The 22,834-nt window shown below is 45.3% G+C and overlaps 1 protein-coding gene across 1 annotated transcript in view; it reads left to right on the top strand.

Annotated features, from left to right (window-relative positions):
- Nucleotides 1-13,283: 13,283 nt before the first annotated feature.
- Nucleotides 13,284-22,834, top strand: part of LOC126087254 (cytochrome c oxidase subunit 6A2, mitochondrial) — a 35,548-nt gene continuing 25,997 nt past the window's right edge. Inside the window, exon 1 of the mRNA XM_049904542.1 lies at nucleotides 13,284-13,302. The gene's annotated coding sequence lies outside the window, so the exon portion shown is untranslated. The remainder of the gene's footprint in view (nucleotides 13,303-22,834) is intronic.

Raw genomic sequence — 22,834 nt, 5'->3', positions numbered from 1 at the left:
TAAACTCCAACCGGTGCACATGGATGAAAAACCCTACACCTGGGATGAGTATGGCAAGACTTTCAGCGTTCAGTCCCCTACCATTGTTGGGACTGCAGCAAGAACTTCAGCCTCAGCTCTGACCTGTTGCAGCACCTGTAGTCACACACCGGTGAGAAACCCTACTGCTGCGCCTGGTGTGGTGACAGCTTTGGGTGAGGCTCCTATCTGCTCAAGCACTAGTGTTCGCTCACTGGCGAGAACCCCACAGTTGCTGTGAGTGTGGCAAGAACTTCACCAACAGCTCAGACTGCCCATGGCACCATCGTACCCACAAGGGGAGCGGCCCTTCAAATGTCTGAGTGCAGCCTCGGTTTTAGTGAGCCCACTCAGTTCACTGAGCACCAGCACATTCACTCAAGTGAGTGACCTTATGTCTGTCTAGAATGTGGCAAAAGCTTCTAGCATGGTTCTAAGCTTCTAAGCTCCTTAAACACCAACACTCACAAAGGGTAAGATGCCCTGTAAGTGCCTTGATTGCAGCAAGAGTTCTGTGGACAGCCCAAATCTGCTGCAGCACTGACACACTCACATGGGCCAGAAGCCTTCACACTTGAAGCAAGTGCAGCAAAAGCTTCAGCCAGAGCTCTTACCTGCTCATCCACCAGGTGGCCCACAGCGGCGAGAAGCCTTATGTCTGCTTGCAGTGTGCCAGGGCCTTTGCCTGCAGCTCCAACCTCGGGCAGCACCAGCGGATGCTCTAGGGTGGTAGCCCTTGCAAATGTCCTTGGCTTCAGTTTCAGCCCAAACTTTATAGCTCTGAATTGGCCCAGTTCTTGGAAAGCCTGAGGGGACTAGTGTTCTCTAAGCAAATCTCCTTTCTGCTCCTCTATGGCTGTTGATCTGTGAGTTGACAAGGGTATTTGAGAGGGCTTCCACATCCTTTCCTAGGCCTTCTCTGGGCTGAGTGAAGGAACTCCAGGCTGGAGAAATTGGAACACTAGAGCTGTTGATCGCTGCCTTCAAAGAGCCTTCCCAGATGGGAGGGTTTAGATCTGTGAGTCCACCAGTGGGAGGGGGAGTTTTCCAATGTGCTGGCCCAGCTACCTCTAGCTGCAGGACACCTCCAACAGCTTGCTGGCTAGGTTCTCTTCACAGGCCTAAGAGTGATGGGGTCATCGTACCAGAAGCAACAACTGTCTCATCCCAGGGGAGTGGGACCAGAGGCTAGGCAAACCCCTGAGAAATGCAGTGAGAAAAGGTATCCCTAATCTCCAGAAGGGACCATAGGGAAGGCTGTGGTTTGACAGAGGGACTAGAGAATTTAAACATGGACCATTATGGGAGCTCTGGGCTGTGTGGTCTCTTTGGAAGACCTTTCCCCACGTGAGGACTGTCTTTATGGGATAAAGCTACTAGGGCTCATGGTGCCCAGAGCCAAAGCAAAGGACCAGGAGACCTGTCTGTTGAGTTCAGGAGGTGCTTTATGGCATTCCTAGGCTGAGCCAAAAGGTCTAAGGTTTGTCATCCCCTTCCTTTGCCCTGTTTCTTGCAGGTTCCCTAGGCCTTTTCTCTGCTTCTGTGTCAAAAGGGGAAAAAAAGTTTCATTCATGCCAGGACACTGGGGACTGATCATGGCCTGTTTGCTTGGCCTGGGGGTGTGTGTGCACCCCAAACAATGAATTTCTACTGGTAAAACATAGGGTATATGGGGGCCAGAGAGAGCCTTCCCAAACGACTTCATAATCTGTGCCTAGAGCAGAGAGTACAAGCTGTGGGGCCCTCTCCTTTCCTCCCCACGGCTTTCTGTGTACCTGGGAGAGACACAGGCCATGTAGCCTTTTTGGTGCCAGGAGAGGGACCTGTCTGTTTCCAGGGCCTAATTATCACCCTTGGACGACTGTCCTTCCACCATTAGCCCCACGCGTCTGGTCCCGTACCCCCAAGTTTTGCAACCTTTTACAGGTTTAAAGGCCTGTACCCACATAGGGTAGGAGCTAGAGGGAAGGAATGTGAAGTAACCCCTTCCTCGGTTTTTAGTACAATACCTGGATTTTTCTCTTCCTAACTGTGTGACCTTGGACAGGTCTACCTCTTCTGAGCTTCAGTTTCTTCATCTGTAAAACAGGAATGATGATAAGCTACCTCACAAGGTTATGGTGAAAATTCCACAGGATCATCTGTGTCAGGGGAGCAACTCTAAACCTCACTTGCCCTCTTTTCCTCCTTCAAGTCTACAGCCCTGGCTGCTGCTGTCAGTCAAGAATTATTATGTCAGCTCACACACCAGCTCCTGCCTGAGATTACAGAAATGAGCAAGACAGAGGCCTGGTCTTGTGGAGGAGATGGACTCAGGACTAATAATAACAGCACAGAGAGAGCAATGCTGGCAGTGGAGCAATGCTCGCCTCACCTGGAGCGAGTTTGGAGGTACCATCCAATGGATAGCACTTGTCTACTCAAGCTGGGGCACAACAAACATCCCTGGGCAGGAAATCAGCCGTGGAGGAAAGGGTTCATACCATGTTCACCATCAACAGCACTTCAAATAACACAAACCAGGGTTTTGAAATTGTAGGCCTGAGCCTAGCACATAGTAGGCACTCAATAAATAATTGTTGTGATCCGGTCCTGATTATAGTGCTTACTAGTGGCCTTTGGGCCTCGGTTTCTTCATTAGAGGATAATTCCTGCTCTCCCTCCCCTGCACAGCTGCACTGAATGTCACATGTTACAAACGTACTCTGAAAAATCTGAAACCATGTACAGATGGTGGGTCCATGGTGGAGATGGGGGTGGAAGGAGGATTTGTTTGCACTGTCCTTTGCAGAGGGCTGGAAGCTAATTTCTCACATTAAGGCAAATACCCATTTTCTCCCAAACTGCAGAAACCGGTCCTCCCCAGAGCAGAAGGGCAGGCCAGACGGTGGAAGCAGGAGAGGTGGGTTTAATGCAGCAGGTGTTTATCCAGCCTTCACTGTGCCCTGAGCTGGGAGGAGAGACAACCTCACTGTCCAAGCGCGTGACCAGAGCTTAGGCCAGAGGTTGCAAACACATCTGCTTGGCCCTCGTGGTGTGTGTGTGTTTAAACAATTGAGCCAGCATTCATATTGGGAGGTTTCGCATCACAATCTGGATTTCCAGATTTTTTTTTTTTTAATTAGAGGGTTTAACAACACTGGATCTTTATAGCAACACCTTGTTGACCAGAACTGAATACTGGCTGCCCCTGACCTGTACAGTCCCCATCACCCTGTTGTATCCCTGACTCAGCATGTTTCATTTCTGTTACTTGCCTGATACCTACAGAAAGGTATTTGGGGTTACAATCCGATCCTACACTGCCATGGGTGAGAAGGACCATCTTGCTGTAGGGCGATATGTGCTAATCTGACACACCGTCAGAATTGTTAAATGCGGTGGGAAGTGGTGGAGTAGGGAGATGATTAGATGATTCTCCCTCAGTCTCCCTCTAAGCTCAGTCAGGAGGATGGAAGGACTTAAGATCAGGCACACGTGACTCTGCCAGCACCTCACCAGGTAAGTCTCAGCCAACTTTGGGCTTGATCCATCCAGGAAAATGGCTTTGACCTGTAAGAGGTCACTGGGACACAGGACTCCGAACATTCCAGTATCAGTGGTGCAGAGACTACTCACCAGAATGGCTCTGCTTAGAAATCCTTTACCCTGGGGGTCTGTATCCCTCAGCTGATGAGGGTGGTTTCTCTCTGGTTCCTTCAGCTGCCCCTATCCCTGTGGGTGTTTGTGAGAAAGGCATGCTTCCTATAGCATTTAGACTATGCCTTTCCAAGTCTGTGCTGACCTAAAGGAAGGAGCACCTTCCTCATTTCATTCATTCATAAAGTCTTGAGGCCTTTTCTGGGTCCAGTCCTTCTAGCACTTAGGGTCATTGGGAATTCAGACCCAGCTGCTGACCTGAAGGGGCAGGGCTGGTAGGGGAGAGGCTGTGATGGGGGGACTGTAGAAGCCCACCCTGGGGCCAGGGGAGGCTGCCTGAAAGAGTGGATCCTTAGGTTGGACCTTACCAGATGAACATGAGCTAGGCTGGTGAGGAAATGAGTGGGTATTCCAGACAGCGCAACTGGGTGGAGCCCTCACCCCTCAGTACTACACTGGGGGCTATGGACTGAGATGCTACCCCTCCATACAGTGGAGCCCAAGTGTCCCCAATTTCCCCTTGCCCCTTCCTGCCCCCTAGCCTGTTATTTGCCTTCCCCTTCCCAGTGACAGACCTGCCTCCTTCCCTGAGCCTGCCTGCCTCTACTCCCCACCTAGATTAAAAAAAAAGAAATACGTTCCTGTCGAGTGGATTCCGACTCAGTGACCCTATAGGACAGAGTAGAACTGCACCATAGGGTTTCCAAGGAGCGCCTGGTGGGTTTCAACTGCTTAACCGCTATGCCACCAGGGTTTCCCCCACCTAGATATCATCCCTTAATTTTGAAGCAGCTTCTCCTGCCAAAGGGTGTGAAGGCAGAGCGTACAGGCCCAGCTAGGGAAGGCAATCCTCTGTGTACCGTAAGCCGAAGTCAGAGTGTTGGGGCCCTGCCTCTGTGGGCCTCGAGACAGTCCCTGGTATACATTCCTCAAAGGGCTATTGGATCAAACATGGGAGCAAGCAAATGTAGAAGTGCTTTGTAAAACACTAAGGAGGGGTTGGGGGTGGGTAATATTGTCTCCCTTGGGCAAGCCCTCCTCCTGCCTAGTTATGTACATGAGACTGATTCCAATACAGACCGTTTTATCACTGATCTCACCCAGCCCAGGGACACGGCCTTCCACCCCACCAAGCCTGATAGCCATGCACAGGCTGGCGCTGCTCAGTGGCTATGGCTATGATTTGGGAAGTGGAGTCTTGCCTACCTGTAAGCTCGCACTGTGGTGTAACAGGTGCTTTGGGAGAGACATGGGGCTACTGGAAAAGCCCCTTCCCCCCAGCTGAGGTCCCTTCTTTTTTCTGGACAACCACATAGGCATCTTCCAGAAAGATAGGGACAATGCACTGTTCCTGCTGAGTCCCCAGTATCCGACACAGGACAGGCACAGAAAGCTTTGAGGAAGGTCCATTCACTGCCTGGGTGACACAGTTTCCCACGGGGTTCATGCCTAAGGGTCCACACCCTTGGGTGGACCCAGAGAAGAAGGAGAGATTGTCACAGGAAGGGCTGAGGAGGGTAGGCCAGCTCTGGGCAAACCTGCCCACTTTCTGTTCCCTCCCCTCCCCCATCCCAGCCCAGCTGCGGGGCTGAATGAAGGTCCCAGGGCTGTTAACTTCTGAGGGTGAATCCCTGAATAGGAACAAAGACTAAGGGGCCATTTGGGAGTCAGATGGTAGAGGGATATTTGGCCAGATCAAAGTCTGCAAAAGGGAGGGCTCGGATTCCCTGACCTTGGCTACCAATGGACTTTGGGGTGTAACAGTAGGGCTTGCTGACTTTTTGCCCAGTGCTGGGGAGAAGGGGCAAAAGATCCAGGAGTATGACAACCCCTTCTAGCATAATGGGACACTCTCCTCCCCAACCTGTCTTCTGGCCAGCTTTGATTCCAGGGATGCAAAGATCTCTGGGAACATCCAAACTAGATCCTGGCTTAAGAATCCCTGAGTCCTGGGAAATACTTATGGAGTCTCTGTCCTTCCCTTCTTCCATGGCTTGCACCCTGGCTCCCCCCACACACTGTTCCATGTCATGGACATGCTGCTTCTCACCTCTCTTGACCCTAGACCTGCTCATCCCCGGTGCTGCCACTACTAAGAATTGGAAGGGAGGAGGGAGGAGACAGAGGCTCCATCTGGGGCTGTGACTGTGAGAAATTCTGGGATGGAGAAGTTTCATTAATCATGATGGAGGAGAAGGAACTCCAGTTATCATCTCCAAGCAAAAATTCTGACCCAGATTTGTATAATGTATTCCCCCAGGGTTGGCTGGAAGAAGCCAAGATTAGTATTTCAGCATCCTTAGTGGAGGACACCTGCCACCAGGGAATGCCAGGCTTCTCTCCTGCACCACAGGGCTCACACCCAGCAGATCATCTACCACTCTCCACCAGTGCCATCTAACCACAGACTCTCTGAGACTGATCCTAGGTTCTTCTGGAATGATGGGATAAAGAGAGGGACCAACATTATGTTTGCCACATGTGACCCTTCCTAGGCTTGCCTATCTCCCCCATTCAGAATCCAGCTGAGTTCTAGGAGTAAAGTAATGAGGACCTCTGGGAGTTGAAAACAGATATCTCCAAATCCACGTGTAACTGAACGCCGCTCCAGTTCTTGTCTTGTCCTGTTAGCTGATCTAAATAAGACGGACTCTAATTGCCAGGCAAGTTTACTGTCTGCACAGACAAGGAACAACTCAGGGTCTGGTGACCATAAGACCATGTGCTCCCCGTCTAAGGGGGTTGGGAGCTTTATATTTCCAGTGGCTTCCAGACGGTTGGGTTTGGTACCCAGAACCCTCTACCCTTAGCCCTCCCATATCCACATTTGAAGGTCCGGATGTTGAATCATCTTCTGTTGGATGTCTGTGTGGTGGGACCCCTTGCTTTTCAAATGGGCTCAGGTGAAACTGTGGGCTGGGAAGTATCTTTCTTTCCAGTGGCAAATGAGTCTGAGGTCCAGTGAAGGTCACGATCTCCTCAATCTGTGCATGCTCCAAGGTCTACCTCAGGCCAGTTTAGTGGACAGAGCCACTACCTGCTGCGACTTCCTGAAAAATGTTTCTCAAAACAAGCTCATGGTTAGCAAGACAAAGAAAGGAGGGAAAGGAGTGTTGATTGGTGATTTCATATGCACCAAAGCTCATGCACTCAACTCACAGGAAAGGCCTCTCTCAGAACCTAGGGCTTCTAAGTTTACTGAATAACAAAAAGCCTTGTATCATGAAAGAGTAAATGAATGAATTAATGATGCTGGTTTCTAAGCCAGTGACTTACTAGAAACAGCAAATTAGAAGAAGGAAAGAATGTTGCTAGGATTACCCAAAACCCAGTGCCATCAAGTCAATTCTGACTCCTGGCAACCCTATAGGACAGAGTAGAACTGCCCCAAAGAGTTTCCAAGGAGCATGTGGTGGATTCAAACTGCTGACCTTTTAGTTAGCAGCTGTAGCACTTAACCGCTACACCACCAGGGTTTCCAAGGAATAAGCAAGAAAGGAAAAAGGAAAGAAAAAGAAAAATTCTTCAAAGATGCTCTTCACCTTCCACTCCCCATTTCCTTTCTGCCCCTTCCTGAAAAATTAAGTCTTTAAGACTTTTAAGAGACAGCATAAGGTAGGAATCTCCTGGTGGGGGAGGGGAGTGAGACACAGTAGACCAGAGCAATGTGTCAGAGCCCTGCAGGGTGAGGAAGTCATCCATGTGAGAGCGTGTCCTAGCACACACAGCACAGGGAGTCAGACCCTGACAAGGTTAGGAGGGCATCCATGAGAAAAAGGAGATGGAAGAGGAGACAGGAGCCTCGTTCCACTGGTATCTTAGTTATCTAGTGCTACTATAACAAATACCACAAGCGGATGGCTTTAACAAAGAGAAATTTGTTCTCTCACAGTTTAGGAAGCTAGAAGTTCACATTCAGGGTGCAAGCTTTAGGGGAAGGCTTTCTCTGTCAGCCCTGAGGGAAGATCCTTGTCATCAATCTTCCCCTGGTTGAGGAGCTTCCCAGCGTAGGGACCCCACATCCAGAGGACGTGCTATGCTTTTGGCTTTGCTTTCTTGGTGGTAGGAGGCTGCCTGCCCCTCTCTGCTTGCTTCTCTCTTTAATATCTGAAAAGAGATTAGCTCAAAATACAACCTAATCTTGTAGATTGAGTCCTGCCTTGTTAATGTAACTGCCTCTAATCCTGCCTCGTTAACATCATAGAGGCAGGGTTTACAACACAAAGAAAAATCACATCGGATGACAAAATGGTGGATAGTCACAAAATACTGGGAATCATGGCCTAGCCAAGTTGACACATATTTTGGAAGGACACAATTCAATTCATAACAGCTGGGTATTGATCAAATAAGTACATATATTAAGGATAATGAGAGCCAGGGTTCTCACAGTCAGAGAAGAGAAACACAATTACGGAAAGGGAGAAAACTGGGATTTTAGATTGGAATTGGAGGTATTGAAGTGAACTTGTGGATTTCAATAAATGCACAGCAGTGGGTTTTATGGCTATATATAGAAATGAACATAAATGTAATTTTATAAATATGTAGATGCATGCACATGTGTATATATGTCCATACATTCCCTAGATCTGGAGGGCCTTGAAGCAGTGTCGCCTCAATAATAAAAAAGTAATACGGTAATTAACATCAAGAAAACGCTGAGGAACTGCTCTAGAATAGTGAAGACTAAAGAGACATGATAGGTAAATGCAATGTATGGTTCTGAATTAGATCCCTTTTCTGCGAAGGACATTTTGGGTTTATTGCCAAACTTGAGTAGCGTGTGATGTTCTGGTGGCAGTTAATTTCCTGGTTTTGATTTTTTTTTTTTGTGTGTGTGTGTGGTTATATAGGAGAATGGCCTTGTTTATAGGAAATGCACACTAAAGTATTCAGGGTAATGTTGCATGAGGACAGCAAGTTTTTCTCATGCAGTTTGGGGGAAAGAGTTCTTTGTACTGGATTAACAACTTTTCTTTAAGTTTCAAAATTTTTAGAAAAATCTGAAGACTCAAAGAATATGGTAATTTGAGAATATTTAGTCTAGGGATGTTGTCTTAGTCATCTAGTGCCGCCATAACAGAAATACTACAAGTGGATGGCTTTAACAAAGGGAAATTTATTCTCTCACAAGTCCAAATTCAAGGCATCATCAGCTCCAGGGGAAGTCTTTTTCTCTCTGTCAACTCTGAAAGAAGGTCCATGTCCTCAATCTTCCATTGGTCTAGGAGCTTCTCTGCGCAGGAACCTCAGGTTCAAAGGACATGCTCTGCTCCCAGCACTGCTCCCTTGGTGGTATGAGGTTCCCCTGTCTCTCTGCTCGCTTCTCTCTTTTATATCTCAGAAGAGATTGGCTTACGACACTATCTAATCTTGTAGATCTCATCAATATAACTTCCTCCAATCCATCTTATTACATCATAGTGATGGGATTTACTACACATAGGGAGATCACATCAGATGACAAAATGATAGACAATCATACAATACAGGGAATCATGACCTAGCCAAGTTGACAGATATTTTGGGGGGACACAATTCAAGCCATGACAGATGCTTAGGCCTACACACCTAAACATAGCCACTGTATTAAAGGGTGGCAGGAAAACTGCTGCCCTTAATATCATCAAAAAAGGCTATGTCCTATCTCATGTTCTACTTTTCTCAACTCTCAGTCACAAACCTAGGCTAAAAATAACTTTCTTACCTCCACCCTTGTCTTAGTAATCTAGTGCTGCTGTAACAGAAATACCACAATGGGTGGTTTTAACAAAGAGAAATTTATTCTTTCACTGTCTAGTAGGCTACAAGTCCAAATTCAGGGCGTCAGCTCCAGGGGAAAGCTTTCTCTCTGTGTCGACTCTGGAGGAAGGTCCTTGTCATCAATGGTCCCTTGGTCTGGGAGCATCTCAGTACAGGAACCTCAGGTCCAGAGGACGCACTCTGCTCCCAGCTCTGCTTTCTTGGTAGTATGAGGTTCCCCTGTCTCTCTGCTCGACTCTCTCTTTTATATCTCAAAGAGATTGGCTTAAGACGCTATCTAATCTAGTATATCTCATCAATATAACTGCCACTAATCCATCTCATTTCATCATAGTGATAGGATTTACAATACAAAAGGAAATCACATAAAATGGTGGATAATCACACAATACTGGGACCCACCGCCCAGCTAAATAGACATATTTTGGGGGGACACAATTCAATCCATGACAACCCTCCACCAAGAAATGAGAATATTGGGAACTCAGTTTCTTAAAAACAAATCCTTTCTTATGATAAACCAGTTGCCCACAACAAGTGTCTTAGTCATCTAGTGTTGCTATAACAGAAATACCACAAGTGGATGGCTTTAACAAAAAAAAAAGTTTATTTCCTCACAGTAAAGTAGACTAAAAGTCCAAATTCCGGGCATCAGCTTCAGGGGAAGGCTTTCTCTCTGTTGGCCTTCTCACCAATCTTTCCCCGGACTAGGGGCTTCTCTGCACAGGGACCCTGGGTCCAAAGGACGTGCTCTGCTCCCAGCACTGCTTTCTTTTTGGTATGAGGTCCCCCTGTCTCTCGGCTAGCTTCTTTCTTTTATATCTCAAGAGATTGTCTCAAGGCACAATCAGATCTTATAGATTGAGTCCTGCCTCACTAACACAACTGCTGCCCATCCTCCCTCATTAACATCATAGAGGCAGGATTTACAATATATAGGAAAATCACACAATACTGGGAATCATGGCCCAGCCAAACTGCTAACACACATTTTTTGGGGACATAATTCAATCCATGACACCCAGTGATGCTGGTTTAAAAAAAAAAAAGTTTAAATTATACTAAGTAACTTTATTTATTCATTCCTAATCATGTTTTTTTTTAAAATCATATATCGAATGTTTGCCCAAGGCTGTATTCTATGCCAGGCTCTGGGAATATAGCAGTGAACAAGGCAGATGTTGTCTCAGCTTTCAAAATTTTTCAGTCTAGGAATAAGTTATGATCTCTGCCCTCAAGGAGCTCACAGTCTAGTTGATTCTAAGGCAAGAGACAAGTGAAGTCCTGGTGGTATGAACTGGGCCTTGAAGAACACAGAGGAGGGAGCAACTCCCAGAAGACAAAAGGCAGACTTCCCAGAGGAGGTGGCCTTTGAGCTGGTGAAAGGCCCTAGGTCTTGGAGCCCAAACATTTTTATTCGATTTAAGAAGACAGGAAAGTCAGCATCCCAAATAATGACAGCGCAAATGGATTTAGACCTGAGAGGGGAAAACCCTTTCTGCAAACAAAACTCAGCTGTCCAAGGACTGCCAGGAGCTCAGGTTTTTGATGTGTTGTGTGAAGGATTTGTCCCGTATCCCCCTTTACACCTGCCTCATCTTGGGCTACGTGGGCAAGTTTGGAAATGAGAGGCCTAGGGCCAGCGATGAGAGTCTAGACTGAATTCATTCAGGTGCAAGCTGAGGGCTATACTTTGGAAACTTGGCACCCACTCTTCTGAACATAGTTATTGCTGTCTATTGGGTAGAACAAGGGCCAGAGTCCAAGGTCACCTCAGAAAGATGGAGGTGGGGGGACTAGGGACTAGGACGGGTGTCAAGCCTGGGAGGTACATGGGAAAGGACAGCCTCATCTGCGTGGTCCACATAGTTTTGAAAATCTCAGCCTAACCTGGCTCCGGAGAGCCAGCTTCCTTGCCAACTTTGGTCCCAACACTTTCACAAAGTGAAATATGTGAACTCTTTCCTTAACACTGGAGAGAGAACCATGGTTCAATTGCATGTATAAAAAGAGAATGGATTATTTTCTCCGTGTATTAGTTATCTATTGCTGCAACACTGCCACAGAAAACCCCCGTGTTGCCTCTACTTCACTGGCCATCTGAAAACTGTCATTAGCAGCAAGAAAATGGCCCGTATCTCATTTCCACTAAGTAAGAACAGCACACATTTGTACTTACACTTTCTGTGAGTCAAGGAATCCTGGCGGTGCAATGGTTAAGTGCTTGGTTGCTAACTGAAAGGTTAGCAGTTCGAACCCACCGGCGGCTCCACAGGAGAAAGAGGTGGCAGCCTGCTTCCATAAAGATTACAACCTTGCAAACCCTACGAGCAGTTCTGCTCTGTCCTAAAGAGTCTCTATGAGTTGGAATTGACTCAGTGAGAACGGGTTTGGTTTTTGGTTTTGGTTTCTGTGAGTCAGGAATTTAGGCTTAGCTGGGTGCTTCTGGCTGCAATCAAGTTGTTGGTCAGGGGTATAGGTATATTACGGCTCAACTGGGGGAGGATCCACTAAGCTCACTCTCATAGCTTTAAGCAGGCCTCAGGTCCTCCCTGGCTATTGGCCAGAGACATTAGTTCTTTGCCACATGGGCCCTAAAGACAGTTTTAGGGCAACTCATAATATGGCAGAGAGGGTACCCAAGTGAGAGCCATAGTCTTCTGTAATCTAATCTTGCAAGGGCCATCCCATCACTTCTGCCATATTCTATTGGCTAAAAACCAGTCACTAACTCCAGTCCACACAAAGGAATGAAAACTAGGAGGCAGGAATCATTTGCAGCTGCCTACCACAGTCCATGACCTGTTATGGACCAAGCACGTGTCCTGTGAGCTGTCTCTCTCTGTCACAAGTTCCCTCACCAGACAAAGCCACAACTTCTTTTCTCTGGAGCTCTGTCTGGTGTCACATTTCAGGGTGAGGCAGCCTAAGGTGGTGGTAGCATTTTTCTGGGCAAAAGGCCCTGGAAGAACTGAGAAAACCTTAGTAAGAGTCAGGAGGTGGGAGTGTGGAAGAAGTCAGACAAGGGCAGAGCAAAGAAGACTGCTTCCAGAGGCTTCATCTTCACACCTATTTGTGCTGCTGGTCTGTACCAGTAGTAGGTCAGGCTTCCTAAGCAATTGGTTACAAGTCAGAAGATTCTCATAAATAAGATGTAACAGTGTTTCCAACCTGAAGAATTTGAGCTTCCTCCGCATCCTGGACAGATTAATAACCTTGACCCTCCTTATGAGTTCAGAAACTCTGGACACCAAGAAGTTGCCTGCAGATTTTTCTTCCAGACTCCTCCGTGCCAGCCTCTTTATGCCACGATTTACTACTTCCAAATCCATTCCTGTCTCTGGCCCTCAGTTTCTTTATCTGTAAAATGAATAGATAGGGTGAGATGACTGTTGAGGCCCCTTCCATGAGGCCCCCTTCCCTCAATGAGTTTAGTTTCTACTGTGTGTAGGATGCATGCTTGTGAACACAGGTTCATAACTGCACTAAATCTTGGCTTTCTCACTGTGATGGGTGTCAATCGACACTCAGCATCCATTCTCACCTCCTTCTGAGTATCCCTGGGCTGGAGATTTCAGAACACTAAAAACTACATTTTCTAGACCCTCTTGTAGCTAACGTTCTGAAGGCATATTAGGTTCTGCCATTTAGAATTCCTCCCATGAGACTTAGAAGGTGGGAATGAGACAGGCGTCATTTTTTCTTGCTACTATCAGCTGTTTTCTGATGGCCAATAGGTAGAGGAGACATGAGGGTTTTCTGTAGCTGTGTTGCAGTGTCTCATCTGCAGTCTGTGGGTGTCACGAGGCAGGTGTAGAGGCAACTTCCTGATTCCTGGTTTGCAGGTATGACAGCAACTTCCTGACTTCTGGTTTGCAGGTATGATCTGAGTTCCTTCTAGTTTGTCTGACTTCATTGTAAAGAAAAAGGTGCCCCCTCCGGGGGTGCATGACTTAGAGAGTAAAAAATGCTTCTGTGCAAAGGAAAGGCTTCCCCTTCCTACTGGTAGTTGCAGTCTCATTTCAGGGTGCATGGCTTGGTGAGCAGAGCATGGGCTTGACTTCAATCCCCACTCACCCCTCATCCAGGAACCTCTGTGCGGTGTACAACCTGCACACAAGTGGCCTTGGCTACAGTTGTGTGTGTGTGTATGTGTGTTTCACTCAGTAGTTCCAAAGGCAGCTTTCCTGATTTCCAACTTTCATGATTGCAGAAGAAGCTCCTCTAGTGGGCCAATCTGATAATGTTAATCGAGGCATCCTTATATGTTAAGCCTGGCCAAAAGTTTTGTAATAAACTATTTCCCAGCTTAAAATACCTAGAGTAGTTTTGGTTTCCTGCCCTGACGCTGTCACTCACAGAGTATGCTAACCTATTTAAACCTCAGTGAACTCACCTGTACAGTTGGTAAGGTAATGCCTACTGTGAATAATATGATAATGTATTGAAAGTGCCCAACACATATGGGCCCTTAGTGGTGGTATCTCTCACCATTATAGTTCTAGGGAACATAAGGAAGTGAAATATGAAATACAGACTGACCCTGCCCTCTTGAGATTAAAAACTCGTTGGAAAGGTTAGACCTTTCGCATGAAGTGATAAGGATGGTAATGAATGATAAGGGGCAAAGGAATGGGATAGAATAGCCGGGCTCTGGAGGCATTTAGGAGAGTGTTGAGCACTTTCTATGTGTTAGGCACTTTATTCTCTCATTCACTCTTTACAATCTCCCCACAAGTAGGTACCATTGTCCCCTTTTACAGGTGAGAAACTAAGTCTTAGAGGGGAAAGTGACCTGCCCAGGGTCACCCAGCTAGAAATATTAGAGCTGGGATTTGAACCAAGCGTTGTTGTTAGGTGCTGTCCAGTAGACTCTGACACATAGCGACCGTATGTATAACAGAACGGAACACTACTCAGTCCTGCGCTATCTTCACAATCATTCTTATGCTTGATTCCATTGTTGTAGTTACTGTGTCAACCTGTTTTCTTGAGTCTTCCTCTTTTTTGCTGACCCTCGACTTTACCAAGCATGATGTCCTTTTCCAGAACTGACCCCTCCTGATAACATGTCCAAAGTATGTGAGAGGACGTCTCACCATCCTTGCTTCTAAGGATCATTCTGACTGTACTTCTTCCAAGACAGATTTGTTTGTTCTTTTGACAGTCCATGGTATATTGAGCATTCTTTGCCAACACCACAATTCAAAGACGTCAATTCTTCTTCAGTCTTCCTTACTCGTTGTCCAGCTTTTGCATGCTTGTGAGGAGATTGAAAACCCCATGGTTTGGATCAGGCACACCTTAGCCCTTAAATTGATATCTTTGCTTTTTAACACTTTAAAGAGGTCTCTTGCAGCAGATTTGCCCAATGTGATGTGTCGTTTGATTTCTTGACTGCTGCTTCCATGGGTGTTGATTGTGGATCCAAGTAAAATGAAATCCTTGACAACTTTAATCTTTTCTCTGTTTGTCATGATGTTGCTTATTGGTCCCTTTGTGAGGATTTTTGTTTTCTTTTGTTGAGGTGTAATCCATACTGAAGGCTATAGTTTTTGATCTTCTTTAGTAAGTGCTTCAGGTCTTCTTCACTGTCAGCAAGCAAAATTGTGTCACCTGCATAATGCAGGTTGTTAATGAGTCTTCCTCCAATCCTGATGCTCCATTCTTCTTCATATAGTCCAGCTTCTCACATTATTTGCTCAGCATACAGATTGAATAACTATGGTGAAAGTATACAAACCTGACACACAGCTTTCCTGACTTAAACTATGCAGTAACCCCTTGTTCTGTTCAAATGACTGCCTCTTGATCTATGTACAAGTTCCTCATGAGCACACTTAAGTGTTCTGGAGTTCCCATACTTCACAATATTGCTCATAATTTGTTATGATCCATGCAATCGAATGCCTTTGCATGGTCAACGCAGGTAAACATTTTTCTGGTACTCTCTGCTTTCAGTCAGGATCCATCTGCCTTCAGTAAAGACATCACTTGTTCCATGTACTCTTCTGAATCCGGCTTGAAATTCTGGCATTTCCCTATTGATGTACTGCTGCAACTGCTTTTGAATGATCTTCAGCAAAATTTTACTTGTGTGTGATATTAGTGATTATTTTTTTGACAATTCCAACATTTGGTTGGATCAACTTTCTTTGGAATAAGCATAAATATGAATCTCTTTCAGTCAGTTAGCCAGGTAGCTGTCTTCCAAATTTCTTGGCATAGACAAGTGAGCACCTCCAGTATTGCATCCATTTGTTGAAACATCTCTGTTGGTATTCCGTCAATTCCTGGAGCTTTGTTTTTCACCGATGCCTTCAGTGCGCTTGGATGTCTTCCTTCAGTGCCACCAGTTCTTGATCATATGCTACCTCCTGAAATGATTAACCGGTTCTTTTTCGGTATACTGACTGTGTGTATTCCTTCCATCTTCTTTTGATGCTTCATTTGTTATTCAGTATTTTTCCCATGGAATCCTTCTCTATTGCAACTCAAGTTTTGAATTTTTTCTTCATTTCTTTCAGCTGGAGAAATGCCAAGTGTGTTCTTCCCTTTTGGTTTTCTAACTCCAGGTGTTTGCACATGTCGTTATAATACTTTGTCATCTCAAACCACCCTTTGAAACCTTCTGTTCAGTTCTTTTACTTCGTCATATCTTCCATTCTCTTTAGTTACTTGATGTTGAAGAGCAAGTTTCAGAGCCTCTTCTGACATCCATTTTGGTCCTTTCTTTCTTGACTTTTTAATGACCTCTCATTTTCTTCATGTAAGATGTCCTTGATGTCATTCCACAGCTTGTCTGGTCTTTAGGCATTTGCATTCAATGCAACAAATCTACTCTTGAGATGGTCTCTAAATTCAGGTGGGATATACTCAAGGTCGTACTTTGGCTCTCGTGGGCTTGTTCTAATTTTCTCAGCTTCAGCTTGCATATGAGCAATTGATGGTTCATTCTGCAGTTGGCTTCTGGCCTTGTTCTGACTGATAATACTGAGCTTTTCAATTGTCTCTTTCCACAGATGTAGCTGATTTGATTTCATTGATTTATATGTCTAGTCTTTTGCCAATACCACATTATTGTTACCACTGTAGCTTGATAGTAAGTTTTGAAATGGAGAAATTTGAGTCCTCCAAATTTATTCTTTTTCAGTATTGTTTTGACTATTGAAATTCTGTATGAATTTTAGGATCAGCTTTTCCACGTCTGCAAAAGAAGCTGTTGGAATTTTGATAGGATGGTGTTGAATCTGCAGATAGCTTTGGGTAGTATTGACATCTTAACAATATTAAATCTTCCAAAGCCATTAACACAGATTTCTTTCCATTTACTTAGGTCTTTAATTTCTTTCGGCAAAGTTTTATAGTTTTCAGTGTACAAGTCTATTACATTCTTTGTTAATTTTTTCTTAAGTATTTTATTCTTTTTGATGCTAATGTAAGCAGAGCTATTTTAATAATTTCTCTCACTTGGATTGTTCATTGCTAGTGCTAGTATACCACTGATTTTTGTGCATTGATCTTGCCAACTTTATTTATTAGCTCTAACAGCTTTGTGTGAATTCTTTGGATTTTCTATATATGCGAGATCGTGTGATCTATAAATGGAGATAGTTTTGCTTGTTCTTTTCCAATTTGGATGCTTCCTTCAAAGCATTCTGGTTGTACAGATTTGTTTGTTTTTTTTGGCAGCCTTCACCAACACCACAATTCAAAGGTGTCAATTCTTCTTTGGTCTTCCTTATTCACTGTCCAGCTTTTGCAAGCATATGAGGAAATTGAAAATATCATAGCTTGGTTCAGGTGCACCTTAGTCCTCAAGGTGACATCTTTGCTTTTTAATGGTTTAAAGAGGTCCTTTGCAGAAGATTTGCCCAATGCAAAGTGTCTTTTGATTTCTTGACTGCTGCTTCCATGAGTGTTGATTATGGATCCAAGTAAAATGAAATTCTTCACAATTTCAATCTTTTCTCAGTTTATGATGATGTTGCTATTGGTCCAGTTGTGAGAATTTTTGCTTTCTTTATGTTGAGATGTAATCCATCCTGAAGACTGTGGTCTTTGATCTTCATCAGTAAGTGCTTCAAGTCCTTTTCACTTTCAGCAAGCGTCATCTATGTCTGTCAGTTTGTCATACTGTGGAGGGCTGTGTATTACTGTGATGCTGGAAGCTATGCCACCAGTCTTCAAATACCACCAGAGTCATCCATGGCAGACAGGTTTTAGCTGAGCTTCCAGACTAAGACAGACTAAGAAGAAGGACCCAGTGGTCTACTGCTGAAAAGAATTAGCCAGCGAAAACTTCATGAGTAGCAGTAGAACACTGATGTAGTGCCAGAAAATGAGCCTTTCAGGTTGGAAGGCACTCAAAATATGACGGGGGAAGAGCTGCCTCCTCAAAGTAGAGTGAACCTTAATGACGTGGATGGAATCAAGCTTTCAGGACCCTCATTTGCTGATGTGGTAGGACTTAAAATAAGAAGAAACAGCTGGAAGCATCCATTAATAATCAGAACATGGAATGTATGAAGTATGAACCTAGAAAAATTCAAAATGAAGTGGAATGCATAAACATTGATATCCTAGGCATTAGTGAGCTGAAATGGACTATTATTGGCCATTTTGAATCAAACAATCATATGATTTACTATGCTAGGAATGATAACTTGAAGAGGAATGGCATTGTATTCATTGTCAAAAAGAACATTTCAAGATCTGTCCTGAACTACAACGCTGTCAGTGATGGGATAAAGTCCATATGCCTACAAGGGAGACCAGTTAATACCGCTATTATTCAAATTTATGCACCAACCACTAAGGCCAAAGATGAAGAAATTGAAGATTTTTACCAACTTCTGCAGTCTGAAATTGATTGAACATGCAATTAGGATGCATTTCTTCCTAGACTGTGAGAGAATAAAATTCATTTTGTTAAAGCTGTTCACTAGTAGTATTTCTGTTACAGCAGCCCTAGATAACTAAGACAGAATTTGGTACAGAGATATTGGGGTGTTGCTCTAACAAATACCTAAAATGTGGGAGCAGTTTTGAAACTGAATGGAAGAGTTTTAAAGTGCATAATAGTAAAAGCCTAGATTGCCTTGAAGAGACTGTTGGTGGAATTATGAACATCAAAGACAATTCTGGTGAGGACTCAGAAGGAAGTGAGGAGAGCTGGAGGCAGCACAGACGGTGAGAAGCAGCAGCACAGAAATGGCAGCAGCAGAACCAGGAGACCAGGGTGAGACAGCTCTGGAGCTGACCCATGGAGCCAAAGTTGAGTGCCTTTGCACAGGAGGCTTCCTGGTAGAGTGGGATGCCTCCAGGCACTTATCGTTTGAGCTAAAACTTGCCCCAGTGGGCAAATGGGGGTGGTGAGGTCCAAGGGGCCGAGAGGCCAAGGAACCAGGAAGCAGGAACTGAAGAGACAAGGAACACAGGAAGCAGAGCTGCTTGAGTCTCAAAGGGCAGGACTATGATCTCTGGGGTCTCAAAGGGTGGAACCCCAGCCTCCTAGGTTTCAAAGAGTCAGATCTTCACCAGCTTAGTTCTGCAGTGTGGGGCTGCCTTTCACAAATGCCTGTGAGATGGGGCCAGGTCCACTGCCCAAAATTGTGGGGGCAGGGCTGCCATGCCTAAGGGGCAGAAGAATGGGGTCTGCCAGGGCCAATGGAGTAGGGTTGCCACTCAGATGAACTAGGAGAATGGGGCTGCCCAAATATAGGGGAGCAGAGTTGCCATTCCAGGGGGCCTGGAAGGCAGAGCTGAAGCCCAGAGCTGAGAGGCCTTCACCCAGAATCTGGAGGGCAGGGCCATTGCTTAAATGGTCTCAGAGAACAGAGGATTATTTTCAATTGTTGAGAGCTAATGTAATGTATTCTGCTGGCTTGCTTGGTGCCTGTTACACTTTTTTCCCTCCAATTTCTCTCATTTGTAATGGAAATTTCTACCTTGTACCTGTTCCACTATTGTATTTTGGAAGTAGATAACTTGTATTCTAGATTTCACAGATGAAGAGGAATTTTTGGAATTTGGACTTGGAGTTGGTTTAAGACTTCTGCTATAATATGGTGGGGTGAATGTGTTTTACATGTGGCAAGGACATGAATTTGGGAAGACCAAAGGGTAGGGTGTTATGGATTGAATTGTGTTCCCCCAAAATTTGTCTCAACTTGACTGGGCCATGATTTCCAGTATTGTGAGACTGTCCACAGTTTTGTCATCTGATGTGATTTTCTTATGTGTTGTAAATTCAGCCTCTATGATGTTATGAGGCAGGATTAGAGGCAATTTTGTAAATGAGGCAGGACTCAATCTCAAGATTAGGTTGTATCTTGAGTCAATATCTTTTGAGATATAAAAGAGAGAACAACCAGAAAGACAATGGAATCTGCTACCACCAAGAAAGCAGAGCCCAGAGCAGAGGGTCTGTACACTGAGAAGCTACTAGACCAGGGAAAGGTTGATGACAAGGACCTTCCCCCAGAGCCAACAGAGAGACGAAGCCTTCTCCTGGAGCCAGCATCCTGAATTTGGACTTCTAGCCTACTAGCCTGTGAGAGAATAAATTTCTCTTTGTTAAAGCCATCTACTTGTGGTATTTCTGTTATAGCAGCACTGGATAACTAAGACACCATTCAACTTGCCTAATTTGGTCTGCAAAAAAAAACAGATGGGCCTTGGAGAATGGCAATGCCGTAAACTTAACCAGGTGGTGGCTCCAATTGCAGCTGTTATTCCAGATGTGGTTTCATTGCTTGAGCAAATCATCTCCTGTTACCTGGTATGCAGCTATTCATCTAGTGAATGCCTTTCTCTCAATTATGATTTTGAAAGAACACCAGAAGCAGTTTTCCTTCAGCTGGCAAAGCCAACAACCCACCTTCACTGCCCTACCTCAGAAGTATATCAACTCTCCAGCCCTATGTGATAATTTAGTCTCTAGGGATCTTGATCAACTTTCCCTTCCACATGACATCACGCTGGTCCATTACATTGATGACATCGTGTTTCTTGGACCTAGTAAGGAAGAAGTGTCAGCGACTCTACACTTATTTGTAAAACACTTTTGTGTTAGAGGGTGGGAAATTAATCAAAGAAAAATTCAAGTGCCTTCTACCTTGGTGAAATCTAGGGACCCAGTGGGGTGAGGCATGTGGAGCTATTCCCTCTACAATGAAGGATAAATTATTGTATCTGGCTGCTCCCACAACTAAATAGGAGGTACAACTCCTGGTGGGCCTCTTTGGATTTTGGAGACAACATATACCTCATTTGGGTGTGCTAATTCTGGCCTATTTATCAAGCGACTCAAAAATCTGCTAGTTTTGAGTGGGGTCCAGACCAAGAGAAGGCTCTGCAACAAATTCAGCATATTGTGCAAGTGGCTCTGCCACTTGGGCCATCTGATCTGGCTGATACTACGGTGCTTGAAGTGTCAGTGGCAGGTAGAGATGTTTTTGGAGTCCTTGGCAGACTCCTATTGGTAAATCACAACACAGACTCTTAGGATTTTGAAACAAAGTCCTGTCAACTTCTGCAGATAACTACTCTCCTCTTGAGAAACAACTTTTGGCTTGTCACTGGGCCTTAGTAGGGAATGAACACTTAACCAAAGGCCGTTAAGTTACTATGCAGCCCGAGCTGCCCATTATGAACTGGATCTGACCCACAGAGCCGTAAAGTCAGACATGCACAGCAGCACTCCATCATTAAATGGAAGTGGTATATATGAGATCGGGTCCAAGCCGGACCTGAAGGCACAAGTAAGTTGCATGAGGAAGTAGCCCAAATGCTGATGTCTCCACTCCTGTCACATTACCTGTCCTCTCCCATTCTGCACCTATGGCCTCATGGGGAGTTTCTTATGATCAGTTGACTGAGGAAGAGAAAACTTGTGCCTGGTTTACAGGTGGTTCTGCGCAACATGCAGGCACCACTCGACAGGGGACAGCAACAGCACTACAGCCCCTTTCTGGGACCTCCCTGAAGGGCAGTGGTGAAGGAAAATCCTCTCAATGGGCAGAACTTTGAGCAGTGTACCTGGTTGTTCACTTTACTTGGAAGAGAAATGGCCAGATATGTGATTGTGTACTGATTCATGTGTTGTGGCCAATGGTTCGGCTGGATGGTCAGGGACTTGGAGGGAACATGATTGGAAAAGGTATGGGGAAGAGGTATGTGGATAGGCCTCCCTGAATGGGCCAAAGAAGTAAAGATATTTGTGTTTTATGTGAATGCTTACCAAAGGGTTACCTCGGCAGAGGAGGATTTTAATGATCAAGTGGACAGCATGACACGTTCTGTGGAAAACAGTCATCCTCTTTCTCCAGCCACTGCTGTCATTGTTTAATGGGCTCAGGAATAAAGAGGCCATGGTGACAGGGATGGAGGTTATGCATGGGCTCAGCAGCATGGACTTCAGTTTACCAAGGCCAACTGGGTTACAGCCACTGGTGAGTGCCCTGTCAGCAGCAGAGACCAATTCTGAGTCCGTGATATGGCACCATTCCTCAAGGTGATCAGTCAGCAACCTGATGGCAGGTTGATTACGTTGGGCTGCTTCCATCATGGAAAGGACAGCATTTTGTTCTTGCTAGGATAGACACTTACTCTGGATACTGATTTTCCTTGCCTGCATGCAATTCTTCTGCTAAAACTACCATCCATGGACTTACAGAATGTCTTATCCACTGTCATAGTATCCCACACAGCATCATCTTGCATCAAGGGATTCGCTTCACAGCAAATGAAGTGTGGCAGAGGGCTCATGCTCATGGAATTGACTTGTCTTACCATATTCCCCATCATCCTGAAGCAGCTGGCTTGATAGAATGATGGAATGGCCTTCTAAAGACACAATTATGATGCCAGCTAGGTGGCAGTACCTTGCAGTGTTGGGGCAATGTTCTCCAGAAAGCTGTGTATGCTCTAAACTGGCATCCAATATATATTGCTCTTTCCTCCGTAGCCAGGATTCATGGGTCCAGGAATCAAGGGGTGGAAATTGGAGTTGCACCACTCACTGTTATGCCTAGTAATAATAACAAGTTATTATTAACAAAAATAACAAGCGTCTACCACCTAAGAAAGTGATTCCTCCTGCCCCAACCCACCCCTGGCAACCTCCAATGAACGTTCTTTTCTGCATGTATACCCAGTGGCTCACTCACAAAATTTTTGTTTCCTGTCACTGTGACCCTGTGCTCTGCGGGCCTAGAGGTCTTAGTTCCAAAGGGAGGAATGTTCCCACCAGGATACACAACAGTGATTCCATTGAGCTAGAAGTTAAGAATGTCACCTGGCCACTTTGGGCTCCTCATGCCTCTGGATCAACAGGCAAAAAGGGAGTTACTGTATTGGCTGGTGTGATTGATCCTGATTACAAAGGGGAAATCAGACTGATATTACA

Source organism: Elephas maximus, chromosome 12, assembly GCF_024166365.1.
Source record: "Elephas maximus indicus isolate mEleMax1 chromosome 12, mEleMax1 primary haplotype, whole genome shotgun sequence".
Lineage (NCBI taxonomy): Eukaryota > Metazoa > Chordata > Mammalia > Proboscidea > Elephantidae > Elephas > Elephas maximus.
This window is presented reverse-complemented; position numbering and strand designations above follow the sequence as displayed.